Below are 23,449 nucleotides of genomic sequence, written 5' to 3'. Positions count from 1 at the left end.
AGCTCTCATGCCAGCCCTACACCTTTCCAGGCTATAAAATGGGACTAGATGAGTAGGGAAGGGAGTCATGTGAATCTGCAGCCACAGGAATGTGGAGTTCACAGCGGGTGTCCTGTTCTTCTCCTAAGTCCATTCTCTCCCTTTGGTGAGGAGGAGGAGGATGCTGAAAATGTCCACTGAAGCCAGGCAACCAAAGCCCCAAGAAACTAGGTTGAGGGTGTGATGAAACCACCTTTGCTAAAATTATAACAGTGAGAACATTATGTCTGTGAGAGAGATCTGATTTAACAAACCCCCATCTTGCGTTTAGCCTTCAAACTACTCTTAATCATTCCTGGACTTGGGCCAAGCTAACTTTGGGAGACATTTAATTTATAGTTTAAATAATAATAGCCTCTCCCCAAAACTCAACCACATTTATAAAGCTAATGACAGACCACCACACTAGGAGGATGAGAGGAACCTGAATTCCGCTAAGGTGTAGACATACATGATTACCCACACATTATTCCAGATGCACAAGATGTACAACTTCCCCAAATTACTCCTGCAAATAACATCACTATTGTAGAACCTAAGATTGGCCTTTTTAGATGTCTTTTTGGGTTTTTTGCATCTGATGACCAATGGCTCCACCTGGATCCACCAACTGCTTCTGTGGCCCCATTCAGAAGTGACTCAGTGAATAAGGGGATCATTTCCCACACTCCTATAATTGCACTCCCAACCAATCAGCAGCAAGTACCCATTGCCTAGCCTTCCTCCCTTTTCCCCCAAACTATCTTTGAAAAATCCTAGCCTTTGAATTTTTAGAGAGACTGATTTGAGTAATAATAAAACTCAGGTCTTTCATTCAGCTGGTCTGTGTGAATTAAGCTCCTTCTCTATTGCAGTCCCCCTGTCTTGATAAATCAGCTCTCTCTGAGTAGTGGGCAAAATGAACTCATTGGACAGTTACAGTGGGGTTGCCTACAATATGGATATATGGTGCTGCGCTAGCTTGCTAGGGGCTGTGGGATTTTATAGCTGCTACTGGCAAGGTTTCTGAGGATTAGCACCTTGCGCCTCTCTCATAGTTGCAGCCTGACTAGGGAGAAGATGGATACAGCCCTTTTCTCCATCTGCATCCCATGGCACAGGGAAATCATGAAAACTTGGTGGCTCCTGTGGAGCACAGAGAAGAGGAAAGGCCAGCACTGGCACTGGAGGGAAGAAGGAGATGAAATGAAAATCAGATATGAGATTGGAGACTTAAACTGGAGTAACTTTCAAAAAACAGAAACTGACCAGAAATCTGTCTGATCTGTGCCAGAGCTAAGGAGAATGGAATTTGGCAGACTAGTGAAAGCTAGTGAAAGCTGAAGCTGCCATAACAAAGTCATACAAAGCTGGAGCTGCCATAACAAAGTCATACAAATAGAAACTTTTTGTCTCACAAGTCTGGTGGCTAGAAATCTGAAACAAAGATGTTGGCAGGGGCATGGTTCCTCTGAAACCTGTAGATGATAATCCTTCCTTGCCTCTTTCAGCTTCTGGTGTTTGCCAGCAATTTTTGGCATTCCTTGGCTTTTGGATTCATCACTGCAGTTTCTGCCTTCATCACCACGTGTCCATCTTTGTTGTCTTCCTTCTGTCAATATCTGCCCAAATTTCCATTGTCTTATAAGGATGCTAATCTTGTTAGACTAGGCCTACATCAAATGAGGCAGGAGAGTAGGGTCTGGAGGTAAGGAACACAAGGCCGATTGATGATTTACACTGACTTCCTAGAACTAAATCAAATGGAAACACTTCAGCTATGACAGGAAATAGCCTCTCCATTTACCTAGGGTGTACATGGAATAAATGACTTTGTAACTTTACTTCATCCTCTTTATTTCCATAGGACATACACCAAGTAACCAATGGAAACCTCTAGAGGGTATTTAAACCCCAGAAAATTCTGTAATGAGGCTCGTGATTAGTTGGTCTTTTTATCACTTCAGCTATCTTTGTTTCAAAGAATTTTTTGAGTACACTAATCCATTAAAGTTTGCATTAGGCTGATTTGCATACCATTTACCAGCTGTAAATTTGTAAAAATTGTACAGAATTGCACAAAATTGTACAAAATTTTACAAAAATTGTACAAAATTGTAAAAAATTGTACAAAATTTGTAAAAATTTGTAAAAATTTGTAAAAAAAATTTTACAAATTGTAAAAATTTATCAAAATTTTTACACTTTGATATTAATATTAAGATAGCAATTTAGTACAGTAAGTGTTAAGAGCTAGTGATAAAATTATTAACATGAAACAGAGAACAAAACTGAAACATATTAAATACCTGGAATTTGGCCCTCCAATCTCCAATTCTGTCCTAGAAGATTAAATAAATTCCAGATCAAAGGTAAAAGCTTTATCTCTTTGGCTATTAGAGATTAATACTAAGTCTTCAAATTTGTAGCTTAAGTAACTGGAAATCAATTCAGCTCCTTTTTTAAACATGAATTTGAATTGTTGATGGTTCTGCAATATACTGACAAACTGAGACACCAGCTTAAAGAACTTTATGATGACATGTTATATATTTCTGATGTCCTGGAAGCAAAGACACAAAAATAATTGTAAGACTATGATTTTAAAATTCCAGTCCTCTGTTTATCTGACAATCAAGCTTAATCAAAGGTTTCTTCTTTTGAGCAGTCTTCAATAAAGCCCACTAAATTTTAGAATATGTTACTGTTTTTTCTCTTTCTACCAAAGCCTTCAACTCCTACAATCCACATTTCATAGTTTTAAAGATTGAGCTCCTCTGTTATTTCCAAAAGAGCACCTATAAGCTATGCCTAAACCACAGATTTAACTTCCTAAAATCTAATTCTGAGTAACAAGAATCTGACAGATCATGATGTTTCTGGTCAGTGTTGGGTACAAAACTACCCCGAAGCTTGATTAATTGGATTCTAAATGGCTGGCTCTCTCCAAGGTCACCTTCATTCTTTTGGACATCATGTGTGGAATCAATGAGGCATTGAGCTTCTAACCAAACAAATAGCCTGCAAAATTATAGTTGTATCCAGCCCATTTTATGAACATAAGACAGGCCACTGCTACCCCATTTGTCTTCTTGACAAGTTCTAGCTGCATGGTTTCAGTTCCAAGTGTCAAATATCAGTTAATAGAGGTGTGTGTCACCAATCAAGGGACTCCAAGGAACAGATGGCACACTGAAAGTCATGCTCACAAAGATTTATATAGGAAGATGCTCATCACAACATTATTTATAATAGCTAAAAATGACAGATCCTAACTGTCCAATAATAAATTATGGCCCCTCAATATAAAGGAAAGTATGAGGTCACTGACAAACTCTTTTTTAAATGATTTTAAGGGACATAATAAAAAGTGAAAGACCAGACTACAAAACTATACATGATTACAGCTATGAAAATTGTGTATATAAATGGCTTTAAAAGCAATGATTGGGAAAACAGTATCTACTGTTGGAATTTGGATTGACTTTTATTTATATAGCTTCTGTATTTCAAGATTTTCTTCAATTGGCATGCAATTTTTTTTATAGTTGTGTATGAAGAGTCATTTAAAATTTGTTCTCTTCTATGTAGGCGAGAAGGGCAGACAGTTAATTCTGCTTGTATGGACACACTGATGGCTTATATGGTAGAGATCTCCCTGGTCTGAACTTGACCACATGGGGAGGTGTGGCAGCTTTCAGCGAAACTTGTGAACCTCATATATATTATTCATTCATTCACAAACACTTACTGACTACCTGCTAAGTTCCAGGAGTTAGGGCTATAATCATGCAGAGGTTTTGGAGGCACTTAAGAGTATGATGAAAAGATCATAAAGGTATACTTAAAACAGTATTACATAAAGTGAAAGGAATGAGTTACTGTTAAAATAATTTTAGGTACAGATAATGTCTTAAAGGAATAAATTTTTAAAACTAGACAGTTAATAAAATCAAGCCTAAATCTTCAAAGTTTGATAGCAGTTAGAGACACTTAGTAGCTGTTTAAATTTGGACAAGTCTTTCCAAGACTCAATTTCCTCTCATGAAAGATGGGGATAACACCAGCTAACTCACTCTATTTGTTCTGAGGATTGAGTGGGGTAAAAAAATTATATATAAAAAAATCTGTATATATCACAATTACCACTAGAGAGCCTAGAATGAGAAGTGCATTTACTACTTGGGTGTTGTTTATTGTTACTATTATTAACAACAACAATGGAGACTAGTGGCTGCAGTTCACACTTTATTTTCTATTACATGACATATTTCCTCTACTGCCAATCTTGCTATTGAAACCTGATTTATTAAGGACCTCGTGGTGGAGCACTCAGGGGAGAGAAATAGCTGGAATATTCAGAATCCATATCAAACGAAGCAGAGAAAATGTGCCTGTTCATTGTGCTCATGTATCAACAACAGAAGTAAAAGTTTTGAGTTCTTTTTAGAGTATTCATCATGTATGACAGATAAATGGACATGGACCAATGTTTTGCGAATGAAAACAAAATGGGGAAAAAAATAAAAATTAAGGATGTCAAAGCAATGTGGACAGAAGACTCATTAATAGAAAATGAGGAAAAAATTATATGGAGTAATTGGAAATGTACTCCAAGGATTACTTGTTTGGTGTCACCCTTTCCCTGTCCCACAGGCAAGGACATCGTCTATTTAGAAGAGTCTCCATTTTACTAAAACGTGGCCGTTAACAAGAGGGTAAAGTGACATCACAGTTCAAAGCCATGAGACTAGAAGCTGTTGTCCTTCATGCACTTTATTTCTAATAATGCCAGCTTCTAGAGAAATACCCTAACTGAAGAATTTTCATTTTGTTTATCACAACTGAAAACTAATTGTTCTGCCATGTCTACCCTTCTGTTGAAATGTGGTGATGTACACTGGTACATCTCTGCAATAGTCAAAAATACTGCTCACTAATATTTGTGGCTCTCCATCTCCCAGGAATCAGGTTGGATCAAACTTCTTGGCTCTTGTGGTAGGAGCGCTATGCAATTTTTACAGATGGATGAAATGTGAGCAGATATACGTGTGGAGCTTCTTGGTCAAGTATTTAATTGCTGGCATGAAGATTCCCCCAGTTTCCCTTTCTCTATGGCACATTTGAGATAGTGGCTTCTTCATCAGCCTGAGTTCCTGAATCACTAATAGGAACAGAGCCCATTATACTCCATTGAATATCTGTGGGTATGTGGTTTGAGCAAAAAATAAACCTTTCTTGTTTTCCGCCACTGATATTTCGGGACGGTTATTCATTATGTCATTACCTAGCTTACCTGTCTGACATTAACTATAATGTAACAAATGACATGATACCATTAAAAGCTGATCTCTTTCACTTCTTCAAATTGCATTCCAGAACAATTTCACATTTCTCCAGGCATTACTGAATTAAAAAGTAAGAATTGCCATTCCCTTGAACATGGCCTATTATCATGAGTATACTTGGGTGGAAAATTCATAAACAAATTAAAATTAGAAGAGGAAAATGATAATGCTTAGTTTTAAAATACATTCTGAATTGTATCCATTATTTTATAGAGAAATATAATAGGAAAATTTTAAGTTGCAAAGAAAAAATAAATCCTTCTATATAGAGTTTACTTGCTAGGACTAAAAAGAAACATAAATGCAAAAAAAAATGGTGAACACTTTCCTAAGAAACATTTTATAATTTGAATAATTCTGTAGTATCTTGGAAATGTTTATTATTTTTAAAAGCATTTCAAAGTTGTTGAACCTGCTTCATATTTCTTGATTACCAAATCATTTTCATTATATTTCAAACCAATTGCTTGTCAAAAATACATTATAAAGAACTTCGGGCATTTACAAATGATGCCAATATTTAAAAATTGATTCTTTATTCCAATTTCTAATCCTTGAATAAAACATAAAATCCAGTTCATATGTTGTAGCAGGTTCTATTTATTGCCCCATCTCTCCCAGCACTCATTCAGGTCCCTCCCAATGGGCAATATTTCAGGAGATGTTAGTCCCAGTCTCAACCGCAGCCCCAAAAAGTGAATTCCAATTGGTTTAAGGCAGTCAGTGCGGTCCCATTTCCCTTCCTATGTGGATCAGACACATGCACGGCAAGTCTGCCGAATGAAAGGTGAGAAGCATCTTCTGGAGGACTTCTGAGAAGGATTTTTCTTACTCTTCGACAGTTTAGAGGAAGAAATCATCTCTTTTTGTAAATGTTACCATATCTGAATATGATGCTGGCAGCTTCTTCAGCCTTCTTATTACCATGAAATTTCCACTTCTGGTCTGGCCAACATACGGAGGAGGTTTCAGCAGAAACATGGAAAGAATTGAACCATTGATGAAATCACTGAGCTACTGAATTAACCAACTGTGGAATGTTCACGCTTCTTGTCTTTTTGTTATAAAATAATAAATATTCTTCATTGTTTAAGTGATTTTGAGTTTTCTGCTACTCGTAGCCAAATATATGCTGATTCAGAAATTAATCATGTTCTTTTCTATTCAACAAATGATGCTGGGATAATTGTCAAGCCACATGTAGAAGAATTAAACTGGATCCTTATCTTTCACCTCATACAAAAATCAACTCAAGATGGATCAAGTACTTAAATCCAAATCTTGAGACTATGAAAATTCTAGAAAATAACATTAGAAAAACCCTCCTAGACATTGGCTTAAGCAAAAACTTCATGACCAAGAAATCAAAAGCAAATGCAACAAAAACAAAGATAAATAGATGGGACTTAATTAAACTAAAAAGCTTCTGTGCAGCAAAAGAAACGGTCAGCAGAGTAAACAGATAAGCCACAGAGTGGGTGAAAAATATATATATAAATACACACACATATATACATATACATATATATATATATCATGAATACTACCGGTATTCCATGGTGTGTGTGTGTGTATATATACACACACACACATATGTATATATGTACATACATTCAGGAGATGTTAGTCCCAGTCTCAACCCCAGTTCCAAAAAGTGAATTCCAATTGCTTTAAGGCAGTCAGCGTGGTCCCATTTCCCTTCCCATATACATATATATATATATATATATATATACACACACACACACACACACACACACACATACACATAAAAAATGGAATACTACTCAGCCATAAAAAGAAATGAAATAATGGCATTCACAGCAACCTGGATGGAACTGGAGACCATTATTCTAAGTGAAGTAACTCAGGAATGGAAAATCAAACATTGTATGTTCTCACTTAAAAGCGGAAACTAAGCTATTAAGACACAAAGGCATAAGACTGATGCAATGAACTTTGGAGACTCGGGGGGAAAGGGTGGGAGGGGGGTGAGGGTAAAAAGACTACAAATTGGGTACAGTGTGTATTAATCAGGTGATGGATGCACCAAAATCTCAGAAATCACCAATAAAGAACTTATTCATATAACGAAAACCACCTGTTCCTCAAAAACCAATGTAAATAAAAAATATAAATAAATAAATACATAAATAGGAGTAATAATAAGAATTTTTAAAAGAAGTTAATCATGTTTTTGAGGTTTGTACTTTCATGATGTTGATAGATGAATAGCATAAGTTTTTCTCTTAAAATGACTATAATTTGTATTTAAAAAATTGAAGGATTCTCTCTGCTGGTTGAAGATACTTATCTAGCATCAAAAAAAAAAATGAAGAAAAATCTTCAGAAATAGAACTTAATAAGAAACATTTTAATTTTGTAATGAATCTCTCCATTATTTCTCAGAAAGCCAGGCACTTCTAAAGCTTCCCAAATAACCGTAATTAATAATAGCTCTTTTGGTCTTTTGTGTACTCAGTACCATGTTTATTTCTCTGAGGAGGAAGACCTAATGCTTACTAAGCCACTATTTACATCAGACTCATCATGTAATTATTTTATTTAGCCCTTGCAGCAGCTCTAAGAGATGTAGGTGTTACTGGCCTCATTTAGAGATGAAGAACTTGAGGATTTGGTAACCACAGTTACCTGCCAAATGTCATATATCTCATAAGAGGCAGAGACAGAATTCAGACCTGGGCAGCCTGACTGAAGAACTTGGGAGCTGACTGTATTGTATCAAAGTTAAATTAATTGATTTTCTAATTATGCTGTTGATTTCAGTGGTTACAAAGATGGCTGCGAATTATTACTCTTCCCATTGAGATGTGGTTTGTAATTCTCCTCCTCCTTGAATCTTGACAGGCTTGTTGCTGCTTTGACTAATAGAGTACAGCAAAAGTGACACTGTGTGACTTCTGAAGCTGTCAAAAAAGAAGGCCTTGAAGCTTTTACCTGATTTACAGAAACACTTGCTCTTGGTGCCTTGAACTGCCATGATAGAAATTCAATGACCCTGATGTCACGATACCATGAGACAACAAAAGACACATGAAGAAGCCACATGTAGAGGTTCTGGCAAGAGGTATAGCTTAGCCCAGATTTGGACACATCCAAATCTAGACACCAGGCATGTGAATGAAGAAGGCTTCAGATATTTCCAGATTCCATATGTTTAAAACACCTTCTGAGGTTTGAGTCTTCCAAGTTGAGGCTCCAGACAGCATGAAGCAGAGACAAGCCATCTCAACTGTCCTCACTCCAAATTCCTGATCCATGGACTCCATAAGCAAAAAAAGCAACTATTATTTTACACAATTAACTTTGGATCAGTTTATTGTACAGCAATAAATGACCAAAATAGTTGTGTAAGAGAATGTCTCTACTCATAGAAAATATACATTGAAGTGTATAGGAATAAAAGGATATAATGTTCACATTTTACTCTCAAGTGACCCAGAGAAGATAGTACAATACACATATATAATGTAATTCTATACATATAAATATATACATAGCCAATACTCTGGCCATGTAAGGTAATATATATGTAATATATATTATAGAGAGAGAGAGAGAGAAAGAAGAAGGAAGACGAAAGAAAAAGAAATAAAGAGAAAAAAGATGAAGAGGAAGAAGAAGAAGAAGAAAAGGAAGAAGGAGAAGAAGGAGAAAGAGGAAGAGGAGGAGAAGACATTTGGCAAAATGTTAATAATTGATGAATCTGAGTGAATATATATGGAGTTATTTGTATTATTCTTGAGACTTTTCTGTAGGTCCAACATTATTTTAAAATAAATTTAAAAAGAGAAGCCATGGGCTTTTCACTGTAACATGAATGAGATGTCATACCTGTGCAAAACCATTGCCAACAACCCAATGCAGTATCTAGTTTTCTGCTAAGCTACATGGTACAGACCATATCACTTCATTTCTATACATCAATATTCATCTGGGAAGGATATATTGAGAAGTAAAATAGAGTTCCTCTGCATTTCAAAATGAAGGAAAAGAATCACAACAGCATTATGATATTACCTGGAATACAGGACATATTTTAACATGTACTTATTTGCAAACTGAAAGTTGGCTTTTCAGCTGTAAGAAAATTATGGTTTCCTCTCCAAAACACCTGTTTGTATAATTATTTAAAAGACAAGAGGCACCCAAGAAGCTGGGTAGAGTCGATGGCTCTTCAGAAAAGTAATCAGGTGGACAGTTTTATAATCTTGCAAATTCAAAAACCTAGGTGAGAGCAAGTTGGAAAAATAAATACAATAAAAAGTCCCTTTGGAACTGGGTTTCATTAAACTGTGAACAAGAATTGTTTTGTGTTCTTTGCCTGGCTGCACGTGAGAGCTGACAGCAGCTGATCATGCTACACTGAGCATTGGTAATCACAGCACAATTGGTCACAAGCCTGTCGTAGGGAGCCTGAGCAGACAAGTTAACAGCAGAGCTATGAGGCTGAATTTTCTGTTATGGCGTAGCTGTCTTCTTCAGGTGATCAATATGCCATTTTGCTCACAAATAGAAACTTGTTTTTCGGATTGTTGGGACTTTTTGCTCTTAGTTCTGAACAATGCCTTTGATCTTTGGAGGACTTTATTGCTTGCCTCCTTTCTCAAAAAGTAACTGGGCAGGAATAAAAAAGGAAGGCTAAGGCCAGAGCTCAAGGTCCTCTGCCAATGCAGAGTCACCAAAATTAATGACCATAGGGCATGCTTTCATGGAACTATGGACAACTGAACTGAGAGCAACTAAGGAGTGTGCTTCTGGGCCCTCAGCTACTGGAAACCATGCCCTTAGCACCACAAGGCTGACCACTGAGAAATTCCTAATTACACCTTTTTTTTTGCCTGGTGCATTTCCTATTGTTGCTGTAACAAATTAGCACCAACTCAATTGCTTAAAACAACAGAGGTTTATTATCTTAAGGTTCTGGCAGGGGCAGGAGTTCAAAGTGGATCTCACTGAGCTAAAGGCAATGTGCCAGCAAGATTACAAGTTTTCTGGAAGTTGGAGGGGAGAATCTTTTTTGTTGTCACTTCCAGCTTCTTGAGGCCTCCTGCATTCCTTGGCTCACGGCTCCCTTTCCCTATCTTCAAACCCAGGAATCACATCCTTCCAACTCTGCTTCTGTCATCGCATCTCTCCCTCCATCTCTCATGCTCTTTCTTCTTCCCACTTTCCCTTATAAGAACCTTTGTGATTACACTAGACTCACTCAGATAATCTAGGATAATCTCACTATTTCAGATCCTTAACTTAATCACATCTGTAAAATCTGTTTGCTCATGTAAGGTAATATATTCTCAAATTTGGAATATTAGGACTTAGATATTTTGTGGGATCATTATTCTGCCTACCATATCTGCTGTACTTCAGACAGCATTAGACTTAGGGTCTCCATGAAATTGGGAGATTTTTAAAAAATTGATTATAAATGATTCTACAAAGCAAAATACCAAGTATCAAATATCAAAATATCAAATATCTGCTAATACTAAGGGTATCCTAACCTCTTTGCTTCTGATCCCAAAGGATTGGTCCAGAGCTACCAGAATTTTCCAGAATACTTGGACTTTGAATATTGCCAGAACTATCTTCTCATCTCATATTTCAGTTTTCTTATGCATTCTTTATTCTCTGACTCCACAGACTAGCTATATTTCATAGTAGAAAACATGGCAGTCGGAATTTAACAAAAGAATAAGAGAGAAGACTTCAGCTTTCTAATCTAAAGTTAAAAACCTCAAAGAAGACTCATTAGTTCTACTTCAATGAGTGGTTTACTCCTAGACCACTCAACTGTGGTCAAAGGGCAAGTTCACGTAAGAGCAAAACAGCTGTGGCACTAGTCCTCTAGCAGCGTGTGTGTGGGAGGCAGGTGATAGGGATGTCCAATTCCCTTGAGATTAGTTACTGTAACACATAGAGCAGTGCCATACAACAACTACACTTCAAACTTTCCATTGACCTGCCAGACAATGAAGGGTCTTGAATTGGGGTAATGATACCCACTTCAGGAAATGAAGACATTTTTACAACAATAAGAGATCTCCTGGTAGTGGTCCCCAAACCTGGTGGTCATCAAAATCATTTGGAGAGCTTTTAAAAAATATTTATTCTCAAATCACACCCCACACCTACTAAAACAAAATCTCTAGAACTTGGATAATAGCACACAGTTGCTAAAAACCCAATCATGAAAACGTTTTCAGATCTAGGCTGAGGCAAGTGATGTGTATCAAGAATTACACTGCCTGCCTGCTCCAAATTCTTGAATGCTGGCCCTAGTCCAAACTCTTACTTCTCATCCATTTTCTTACACCCACCTTTCGCTTTTGCTACCTTTCCTAAATCTGTGCCAATGCAATCAGATTACATGATTACCAGTACTTTTTTCTGAAAATGTGTTCCTTTAACCATCATGTTTGAGTCCTCTGCTTGACCAACTGCATTGGCCAACTCTAATTCTAGCTTTAAGCTCAGGAATCACAGGAATCAGCCTCCACTTGTAAGTGAAGTGTTTCATTTGTTCCTATTGTCTCCATACTGTTTATTACTTTAAAACAGTGAGGAATAGAGCCAAATTAAGAAGAGAAAATTACGGAGAATGGATAAAATGAGAATACTGTGATGAACTGGGGTGTCATATTAAGGGTTATGCAATTTATCCTGTAAGTCAATATTTTTCAAAAGATAGAGCCAAGATCACCTGGACCAAAATTACCTCAAATAGTGCTACTAAAAGAGAACTCTGTGTACATTATTTATTATGGTATCCAACAAGATAATAACTAGAATTTAAATCATAGCACTAGAATGTAAATCATCAAACTACTTCCTTCATCCACAAAATCTTGCTGCAAGAAAAATAGTTGACTAAATTTAACAGTGTAATCAATGATAAACTTTATATACACTCTGTTACAAGTTCATCATCCCATGAAAACCAGCAAAAATCTGTTCTCACACAGGCACTTTAAGTACACTTAACCTAAGGTACTATTTAAACAACAGCAACAACAATAGTAATATACTTAACACTTATTATATGATTGACATAGTTCCAAGCACTTTACATAAATTAATACATTTGAATCTGGCTAAAATCCTATGAGATGGGTAATATTTTCTTCATTTTTAAAGACAAAAAAACTGAAACAAAAATAACCCCAAAAATGTGCTCAAGGGCACACAGGGATATGGATATCTATCACTCTTATTAGAAATCTGATGAACCCAAATCTCTTTGTTTAGCACTCAGGAACTCTTATTGTAACTAGATCTCTCGGTCCTCATCTCTATAAAAGGAGTCCTTGGATATGTTAAAGCAGGGAATAAGAGAATTTAGATTTTAGATTAGATAGTTAACTCTTAGCCTAATATGAAAGGCCAGCTGGAGGCAAGAAAGATTGGAGATAAGGAGACCTGTTTAAACAGTCTGAAGTCCTTGAGGACAAGAGGGTCTCACCAAGGCAGGAGAAATCAAAAAGAAAGGACAAATATCAGAGATGCACTGAAGACAGAATTCAGCTGAATAATTAAGCACCTGCTGTGTCAGGCACAGCATTAAGTATTCTACATATGCAACGCAGACGTAACTAGATTCCATATGGACGCTCTAGGTGGGTGCATCTTGAAGCAGAAGACAGCATATTATCATATCCCCCAAAATGTTACTGAGTAATAAGGATTTTACTGAAGATTTTACAGAGCTTCAGGTGTTATGCCTTAATCCATACATTCTAGAGGGACTGAGTGCAAATTATTCCTGCACCCTTCATAAAAGGAGGTGCTGCTTCCACTTGGCAGCAGTCTCAATCCCTGCTGGCTGGGCTTCCAACAGTTGTGCTCCTGCACTCCCACATTCATGGTGGCGATGCAAAATGAATGCAGAGGGTTAATTTTCAACAGGTGCCAGGGAGCACCATGTTTGTATATCCCAGATCACTTTTCCTAACCGGGGGGTAGACAAATATATCATGCTTTTTTCTTGGACACAATCTGGTTCCTGGCTACTGTTTCACCTAAGCTTTGGAATTTGTTTTTCACATCTCAGCATGGATACCACAACTGGGTGGTTGTGGGAGACTCTGCAAGTATTCATGATTGCCCTCATATTATTACTTGAGCCCTGTACTTTCATTTATAACAAAAGCTGAAGATGCCATTAAAAATCCAATTGATTTACATCTCAGGTTGTGTCAGAGGGTGACATTATGTAAAGAAACAAGCAAGACTGTCTGGTGAATGATCACAGAGTTTCAGATTCTCTGGTAACACACTGATCAAGACAGGGAAAATTTCTCTTCCTACAAGAAGTCCTCATTTAACTTCTGCCAAGGGTGACAAGTATTACTCTCAAGACATGTTGACATGTACCAGTGGGGCACTTCAGCCCCAGTAGTAAATTACCTGCATACAGGGTTGTTCTCATCAAAGTGCAGAGTGGGGATGGGAGAATTAAAGGAGGGTAGGAAGGGTTCTTCTAGAGCAAGCCTACTAGCTCCCTTGCCTCATCCCCACATACCTCCTCTGCTGACCTTTTGCTGGTAAGTTTGCCAATAAAACTTGTCCATTAATCCAATAATGTGAGACATTATCTATTTGTCTTTAATCTTGCCATAACAAGAAAAACATCTTTTTTCATATATTCCGTATTTTATTTGATCTATATATTAACCATTTTACAGTAAAGTTCTAAGAAGATAACTTTTCCAAGCACATGAAGGGCCTGAATGAGATGTTAGCATACATTTGTTAGGCTTTGGAAAATGAGAAGAACTGAGGATAATTTCAAAATATCTTGCTTCAGTACCTAGGACAGTGATTCTAATGGAAATATAGATTGTAGAAAGAGAATGGTCTTAGGGTAATAAAATGAATTTAGTTTAAGTTATTTTAAGTGTCATGTATAATGGGAGATTGTAAGGTTTACAAATTGTATCTCCTAAAATTGATCACAATGTAAATGAGAAAAAGAGCTATGTTTATACCTCAAAATAACTGGCACAGAGCTATTTACACAGCAAGCAATCAAAATATATTGATTAAGGTAAAAACACGGAGAAATTTAAAAAAAATTATGTTAGAAGTATTTGGTTGGAAGCCATTTACCAGTTTAAAAAAAAAAAAAAAAAAAAACTATGTAAGTAGGGCTGGGTGCAGTGGCATATGCATGTAGTCCCAAGCACCTGCAGAAACTGAGCTGGGAGAATCACTTGAGCCCAGGAGTTCCGGGCCAGCCTGGACATCATAGCAAGACCTTATCTTCAAAAAGACAGACAAATAAAAACTATATCAGTAAATAATCTTCCTAAGAGAATGAAGCTCAATTTTCTTTTTTGAATTATTTATTCACTAATTCATTTCAGCATTTCTTTCTTTGTTTAATTGAGAGGTTACTAAAAGCATTATTAGGGAGACATATGATTCTTAGTCTCAAAGAGCATAAACTATCACGGAGAAGATAAAAAAAATTATTAATTATTAATCAGTTATTCCAAACTGTGATGAGTGCTATGAATGAAAAAAAAAAAAATGCTATGGTAGAGAATAATGGGAATGAATGATGACTGAAAACCTTCTTTAAATAGTGGTCAGGAAACATGTCTCTGAGAAGAAGGCATTCAAGCTGAGAACGAAGAAGTGGAAGGAGCCAGACACCAGAAGTTTTATGGAGAGGGTGCCACATAGCATGAACAGCACATGTGGAGACCCCAAAGTAAAAAGAGTCTGGGACTTTTCCAAGAAATAAGGCTAATTTAACTTCTGCTGTCACATAGGTGGAAGGCCAATGTGCCACTAAAAACAGAAAGTCGGAAAAATTTAAAAATCACATTTTTAAGGTACAAGAGGACTGTAGAGGCCACAAGGACTGAAGGCAATACATTTCAGAGAAAGAACCTTTGAGAGGTGAGCTAAGGTTCTGCCACTGTCCTCCTGGGGCATAGGTTGTCTTGGACAAGAACACAAGTAGCATTCCACTGCTGGGGGACAGACAAGCTGTTAGTGTAGGTAGATAGGCAGATATGAGCTGGTCAGGATAGGGCCCCAAAGAATGTCAGGTGGCTGAAGGGTGACTACCAAGCAATGGTCAGGTAGCTGACAACAGGGAGGGGAAAATTTCCTAACAAACAGGAGACACCTTGAACTTGTGAGCAACAACTTCCCGATAAGAACTTAAAATGGCAGACATTCACCTTCCTCTGGTACATGTCCAGGCATGCACAGTAAGGAGCAAACTGGCGGAATTTGACCCATATATGACCTTCCTCTGGGGGCGCTACACTAGTATGGGAATATTGCCCTAGGGGAGCAAGTGCATAACTTCAACTACCAAAGGGTGCATGCAGCCTCTCCCAGATACTGACGCATCACTGCACTTGCCGCTAGTAGCCAACAGCCTTCCTTGTGGAGGGATGACTAGAAAAGTCTGGGGAAAAAAGCCAGAAAATAGTAAATCTGTAAGAGCCCCGAGCTAACAATCAGGCAGGGCACTCAATCTTTTGAGTTGCACTCTTGGTTCCTTACAAGTGTACTTTTTTTTTTCTTCTTCATTAAACTCTCATTTCTGCCTTAAATCTACTCCTGTCTCTTGGCCAAATTCTTTCTCCCAAGTCTTTAAGAGAAGAATTGAGGACTGTTGACCCTGCGTGGAGTCCCCAGTGGTAACAGAACCAGTGGGATTTTTTGGTTGTGAAGAGCAAGAGGCTCTTCACAAGTATTACGCTCAGACATGTTGACATGTACCAGTGGGTACATGTCAGAGGCTAAAACATTAAGCTGAAGCCTCAGAAAAGCAGGCAGAGCTTTCCTGTACTCTCCTAGTGCTTAACAGCAAAAAGTCTGGGAGGAAAATCACAAGAGTTGAAGGCTTTCGGCCAGGCTTCATAGCTCATGCCTGCAATCCCAGCACTTTGGGAGGCCAAGAGGAGGTGGATCACCCGAGGTCAGGAATTCAAGACCAACCTAGCCAACATGGTGAAACCCCATCTCTACTAAAAATACCAAAATTACCTGGGTGTGGCAATGGGCTCCTGTAATCCCAGCTACTTGGGAGGCTCTGAGGTGGGAGAATTGCTTGAACCCAGGAGGTGGAGGATGCAATGAGCCAAAATTGAGCCATTCATTCTAGCCTGGGAGACAGAGGGAGACTTCATCTAAAAAAAAAAAAGAAAAGTTAGAGCCCTGAGAAATAACTCTGGTGGTTTCCATTCACTTTTTCACAAGGGCATTTGCCAATATGGGAGTGTCAGCAAATCTCGAGGCTAAGAATCCAAGCTGGGTCCCCATCAAAGAGCTATTGCTGGGGACAGAAAAGCCAGCAGGTCTGGCAGTTCTACAGGGCAAGAGTGACAAAAATGGAGACTTCTGGAGCATCATTATAGGGTAAGTCATTTTCTTAAGACATCTGCCAATGCTGAAGGTACATGGGGTAAGCCAAAGAGTGAAGTCAAAACCTCTCCAAGGGTCTAAAATTAGACAGTGGTGATGGCTGCAGCACAACTCTGTAAATACACTAAAAACCATTGTACACTCAACATAGGTGAATGTAATCGTTTGTAAATTATTTCTCAGTAAAGTTGCTTTTAAAAAATGTCTCAAAATCAGAGTGGAAATTCTTACCATGTTTCACCACTGAGAAGAAGAAATCCCAAAGACTCTTTGATGAAAACTCCCTGGAGGACCAAGCCCTATGAACAAGGGTGAACTAGAAATATACTGCAACCCAGCTTCAACCCATCTCAGTCCAAGTGATAGACTCCATACCCTATCTGCCCAGCGAAAGAAAGAGCTGAAATTCCCTGGTGGCTAATAATATCAACTGGAACCTCTACTTTTTAAAATATATAATACTTGATATTTAAAATTACTAGGCATGTAAACAGACAGGAGCATGTAAGAGTTACATAACCAATAACTAAGAGAAACAAATTGGACAATAAATGCAGACCATCATGTCATGTAACTCAAATATTAGTTAAGAAACAGGGAATTGACAGGGCAACACAGTTGGTGGGCGCATGGTGACTGTATATCTCCGGAGGTAGTGGGCTAGCGCAGTCTGGGGTCTGCCTCTCCGAGCTTAGGTGAGCGCCCCTGGGTGCCTCCTGGGGGCCGAGGCTGAATGTGGTCCCTGGTGGTGGAAAACAGGGGCCTGCCTGGGGTTCCAATGCCTGGCCCATAGCCTTAGGTGCTGGATTCTCCCTTGGCCCCACAGCCTCATGGAAGAAGCTGAGGCCCTGGAGGTCTGGCCTCTGTTGTATGATTATTTCTCTAGAACAATTTTCATTTTTAAAGTTTATAAAGCACTCTTAACTGTGTGATCTCCTCTGGGTTTCTTTTTTCTTTCTTTTTTTAGAGATGGGGGGGGTCTCACTTTGTTGTCCAGGCTGGTCTCGAACTCCTGGCCTCAAGGGATCCTCCCTCCTTGGCCTCTCAAAGTGCTGGGATGACAGGCGTGAGCCACCACACCTGGCTGCCTCTGAGTTTAGAGCCTCGTTGGACTTCTAGCCCATTTAAGCTGTTGGGCCTAGATTCAGAAAGGTTTGTTGAATGGTGAACAAAGAAGTGAATTCCTTCATTTGACAAACGTTTCCTGAGCAACCACTCAGTGCTAGGTGCCGTGCCAGCACAGAAGAGACCTGGTGCCCAAAGCTTGGAGCCACCATACAAAGCAGGATGGAAGTACAGAGGAGAGAAAGAAAGCTTCCTTAGACCCATTGCTTGCTGTATTCTCCTTCGTACTTGCTTGACATATACTTTATTTACCAGTTCGTTTATTGACTTCCCTACCAGGCACTCAAATTTATTCACTGCTGTGTATCCTCAGTGCCTAGGACAGTGGTTGGAACATGATTCATCGATTCCAGGCAAACCAGAGGAACAAGCATCCTGAAAAGAAATATGTAGAATATGCTATTATGCTGAAGCATGATTGTTGCTTCAGAAGTCAGCATTGCTATGGGTATAGCTCAGGGGTAGAGCATTTGACTGCAGAAGTCCAGCATCGAGTACACTTAACAATAAAGAATATATTAAATTATTTCCAAAATCGGCTGGGCGTGGTGGCTCACGCCTGTAATCCTAGCACTTTGGGAGACCAAGGTGGGCTGACCATGAGGTCAAGAGATCAAGACCATCCTGGCCAACATGGTGGAATCCCGTCTCTACTAAAAATACAAAAATTAGCTGGGTGTGGTGGCACATGCCTGTAGTCCCAGCTACTCTTCAGGCTGAGGCAGGAGAAACACTTGAACTAGGAGGCGGAGCTTGCAGTGAACCGAGATCATGCCACTGCCCTCCAGCCTGGCGACAGCGCGAGACTCTGTCTCAAAAAAAAAAAAAAAAAAAAAAAAATTCTTTCCGACATCAAAAAAAAAAAAAGAAATAGGACATTAAAATACCTATGGTTATTATGTTGCAGACCTTTAAAAAAAAAAAAAGAGGAAGGAAATAAGGCTAATGTAGCTAGACCATAGATCATATAAGCAAGTGAGATACAAGACTGAAGAAATAAGCAAGAGTTGATCATGCAGAGACTTCTAGGTCATGGTAAAATATATATATATATATATTTTAATTCTAAGTCATGGTTTTAAGTAAGAAAGTAAAATAACCCAGTTTACATTTTAAAAAGCAGTATCAAGAAAACCATGTAAGGAGCTATAACTCTTATCCAGGTGAGAGATGATGGTAGCTTTGACTGGGATTGTTGTAGAGGATTCAAGATATATTTTGGAGGTAGAACAAACATGACTTTCTGATGGATTTAATGTAATTGACTGGAAAAAGAAAGCCATCAAAGATAAGTCTCGGCCGGGCGCGGTGGCTCAAGCCTGTAATCCCAGCACTTTGGGAGGCTGAGACGGGCGGATCACGAGGTCAGGAGATCGAGACCATCCTGGCGAACACAGTGAAACCCCGTCTCTACTAAAAATACAAAAAACTAGCCGGGCGAGGTGGCGGGCGCCTGTAGTCCCAGCTACTTGGGAGGCTGAGGCAGGAGAATGGCGGGAACCCGGGAGGCGGAGCTTGCAGTGAGCTGAGATCCGGCCACTGCACTCCAGCCTGGGCGACAGAGCAAGACTCTGCCTCAAAAAAAAAAAAGAAAAAAAAAAAAAAAAAGATAAGTCTCAGGTTGCTGGTTAAGCAAGAGGCACTAAATTGGTAATAAAATAGAATAGGGGGCATAAGGAAAGTCCCACTGAAGTTCAGAGGTTTTCCTAAGATTACCAACTAGTTAGTAGCAAACAAGGACTAGAGACTGGGCATGGTGCCTCATGCCTGTAATCCCAGCACTTTGGAAGGCCAAGACAGGTGGATCACTTGAGGTTGGGAGTTCAAGACCAGCCTGGCCAATATGGTGAAACCCTGTCTCTACTAAAAATATAAAAATTAGCCAGGCTTGGTGGCGTGCATCTGTAGTCCCAGTTACTCAGGACGCTGAGGAAGGAGAACCGCTTGAACCCAGGAAGTGGAAGTTACAGTGAGCCAAGTTCGTGCCATTGCACTTCGTCCTGGGCTTCGCACCAAGATTGTCTCAAAAAAAAAACAAAAACAAAAAAACAAAAAAAAGCACTATAGCACTAGAATATAGGTCTCCTGACTCTTAGTCCAGTACTCTCTACCATACTAAATTAACTTTTCTTTAGGAATTGTGTTCAGTAGTATTACATCTATACATATTTTAAAGACAACATACACAAAAAAAATTGTGTTTAGAAGTCCAGTTTCCAAGAGTGGTCAATTAACTAATTATGTGGCTTTCAACACAGGTAGCAAATGAAAATGTTTTCAGAGCTAGGAAACTTAAGATGGATAAAGATCAAGTTGTACGATTATAGAGAATGGGGTGGGTGCATCCTTTGATGAACCTGCAGTATATATACCACCAGGAGGCATCCAAATTCAATTTTAAAAATATTTTCAACCACTTTCTTGATGAAACTGAAACAGATTATTAGATATAGTTTACCTGCTAATTAGATGCAAATATGTTTGGTACCATGTTATTTTGCCTTTGAACATAAGCAAAAGATAGGCAATTCCTGTCTAAGTACCCTCTTTTTGCTTAACCACTTATTGAAAAAGGCAATGTATTTCTTGTTTCTTTCTTTCTTTCTTTCTTTTTTTATTTTATTTTATTTTTTTTTTTTTTGAGACAGAGCCTCACTCTGTCACCCAGACTGGAATGAAGTGGGTCAATCTCGACTCACTGCAACCTTTGTCTCCCAGGTTCAAGTGATTCTCCTGCCTCAGCCTCCCAAGTAGCTGGGATTACAGACATGCACCATCACACCCAGCTAATTTTTGTATTTTTAGTAGAGATGAGGTTTCTCCATGTTGGCCAGTCTGGTCTCAAACTCCTGACCTCAGGTGATCCACTTGCCTTTCCCTCCCAAAGTGGTGAGATTACACGCATGAGCCACCGCACCTGGCCAGTGATGTGTTTCTAATTACAATGTGTTTCTAATATAAATATTCATAAATATTTATATTTAACATAGAAGTTCAAATTTTATTCCATAAACAAAGAACTAAAACAGGGCCATGCCTAACTAAATTAATGATCCAAATGTACTGCAACGCAGGGATTATGATTAATATAACACTTTACAACTAAAAACCAAATTAATTAATGGGATTATCTTCCCTGATACATTAATTTTTCCCTAAAGATATGATGCTGGGAATCTCAACCTCATCACGGAGGGAAGAAACAATAGAAAGAGGAAGAAAAGGATGAAAACAAAGAAGCTGCTGCCAGCAATTTTACCATATGGGTATTTAACAAGAAACCTTTGGGGAAAAAATTGACACAGAAGAAACTATTTTACATCTATTTCATGAAATTACTTTTGCTTAAAGAAAATGTTTATGTTTCTGGAAGACATTCAGCTAAAATATTTCTTAACAGTTTGTAATTTCTAAATATATTAATATAGAACCAAATTTAGCAGGGATCCATGTACTTGCCTTTGACAAAATGCCTGGATTATATGCTTAATTCTAAACTATTAATTTAGAAATTACAAAACTGTCAAGAAATATTTTAGCTGGATGGCTTCCCAGCTGAATTTAGTAGTTTCTGCCCTTCTGCTTAGAAAAATATATGAGTGTACATTAAAATTTGTGCGCATATATGAAATCAAACACTGACTTTAGAATAATTCATATTAAAAAATCTGAGACTTTTAGGTGATGACAAGCTTAGTGTGAACCAGTACTGCAATAATTACCACTACTGCTTCTACTGTTACTACTGTTACCACTGATAATAATAGCAATATTTGATTCTAGTCAAAGTAGTATTATAAGATTACCCGTTAAATAAACAACTTGAAAATCTACCCATAGCAATGATAAAATATGTGCATATATTTTGCAAGTTGTAATTGTGCTTAAAATGATATTAACTAGACATTCATAAATCAGAAATCATTAAATTGGGTTAGAACCCCAGACCTCGTGAGCTTCCAGATCAATCCAGAACAAATATGTAGGTGATCAATTTCTGGGTGATTGATTAAAAACCATAAATCCCAAACACATTTTAGACATCAGGGTGAGTTTTGTAGCATGAATCCAGGGGTGACCAGGGCTCTTTGCCATGGCCAAAGTCTTTATAAAAAGGTCCATCCATGCTAGAGAGAGTATCAACATTTAAGATTTCAAACTTGGGTCAAGCAAACCTGCTGACTTACAAAATGACTCTGATAATCTTTCAGGATGACACACCCATGCCACCAAAATAAGGTCTGATTCCAAGCTGAGGATTTCAGCATACTGGGCAAAGGCAGTTGTAAAATACAAACACAGTAATATGTGCAGGGCAAGAGGAGGGAGAAAACACATACATGTGTGCATAAACATACACAAATTCTACACAAGATGAACTTGGAAATGAAAATTTCCAAGCGCATGAGAACAACGAGCATCATAAAGATCAAAAGACAGGAGAAATTACTCTAAAATAGTAGCAAATATTAAAGCATTCTTCTAAGAGGGGCTTTAAAATCCTCATAGTTATGAGGAGGAGGAAAAGAAATATAATAAAAATTATAACAATATTGACACAAAGTAATGACAGCTAAAATGCATTGAGTACTTTTGTCACTAAAGTTGACTGACTTATTTAATACAACGAATCACTAGGAAAATATAGGGGAAACTGCAATTTTTGCTTGAACCCCAGTAAATCACTGAAACTCCACTTAGCTTCTCAATTTCTAGACACTGGCATCAGCAAACACCCTAAGAGAAATAAACATGGTGCCAAATGCTGGAGATTCCTTTGTGAACTTCCCTTCATCCCCCTGAGTCTTACTCTCACTTTCAAAAGCAAAATTAATAATTATGGAGCAAAGACAGGAAGATATGAATGAAAAACAAATAGAGGAAAACTAAAATCATAGGAATGAAAAATACAATCACTGAAACAAGAAAGGTTAGGATAAGAATCCAACTGATGAGAGAATTGGTGAAATGGGGGACTGTAGTTAAGAATGTACCCAAAACAAAATACAGAAGATAAAGAAAGAAAAAAAACTTAGAAGATATGAAATAAGGAGAATAGATTGAGAAACTGCAACATATACCTCATAATTTTTCCAAAATTAAAGAACAGAGAACATGGTTGAAAATGTTGCTGAATTAAAGAAAAACAGACGTCATCAGGAGGAAAATTCTTGGTGCTGAACAGAACAAATGAAAGTAAATCCACATCACTGAGCTGTATTGTGATAAGGGTGATGTTTGCATAGGGCTGCACACTGCTCTGAGTGCCTCACATAGGAATCTGCTTCTGGCAACAGGTTTTTCAGATTATCCTTCCAACTGAGAACAACTCAGAAGTATGGCATATTTTTCAGTTTATGTAAAAGCATAAGAAAGGTCCCAAGAAAGTGAAGATCGGGGGTGCCATGGTCTAAGCAGAGGAAAGAGGCCCAGAGAGCTAAGCTCTTCCCCTTAAGGGAATTGACAACTCTGAAAATGGCAGCTGAGGGCCGAGAAGCTGAGTGGAGCTTTACACCAATTCATGAGGCTACAAAAATTTAAGTTCAGTG

The sequence above is a fragment of the Rhinopithecus roxellana genome, chromosome 3, assembly GCF_007565055.1.
Source record: "Rhinopithecus roxellana isolate Shanxi Qingling chromosome 3, ASM756505v1, whole genome shotgun sequence".
In the NCBI taxonomy this organism is placed as follows: domain Eukaryota; kingdom Metazoa; phylum Chordata; class Mammalia; order Primates; family Cercopithecidae; genus Rhinopithecus; species Rhinopithecus roxellana.
This window is presented reverse-complemented; position numbering follows the sequence as displayed.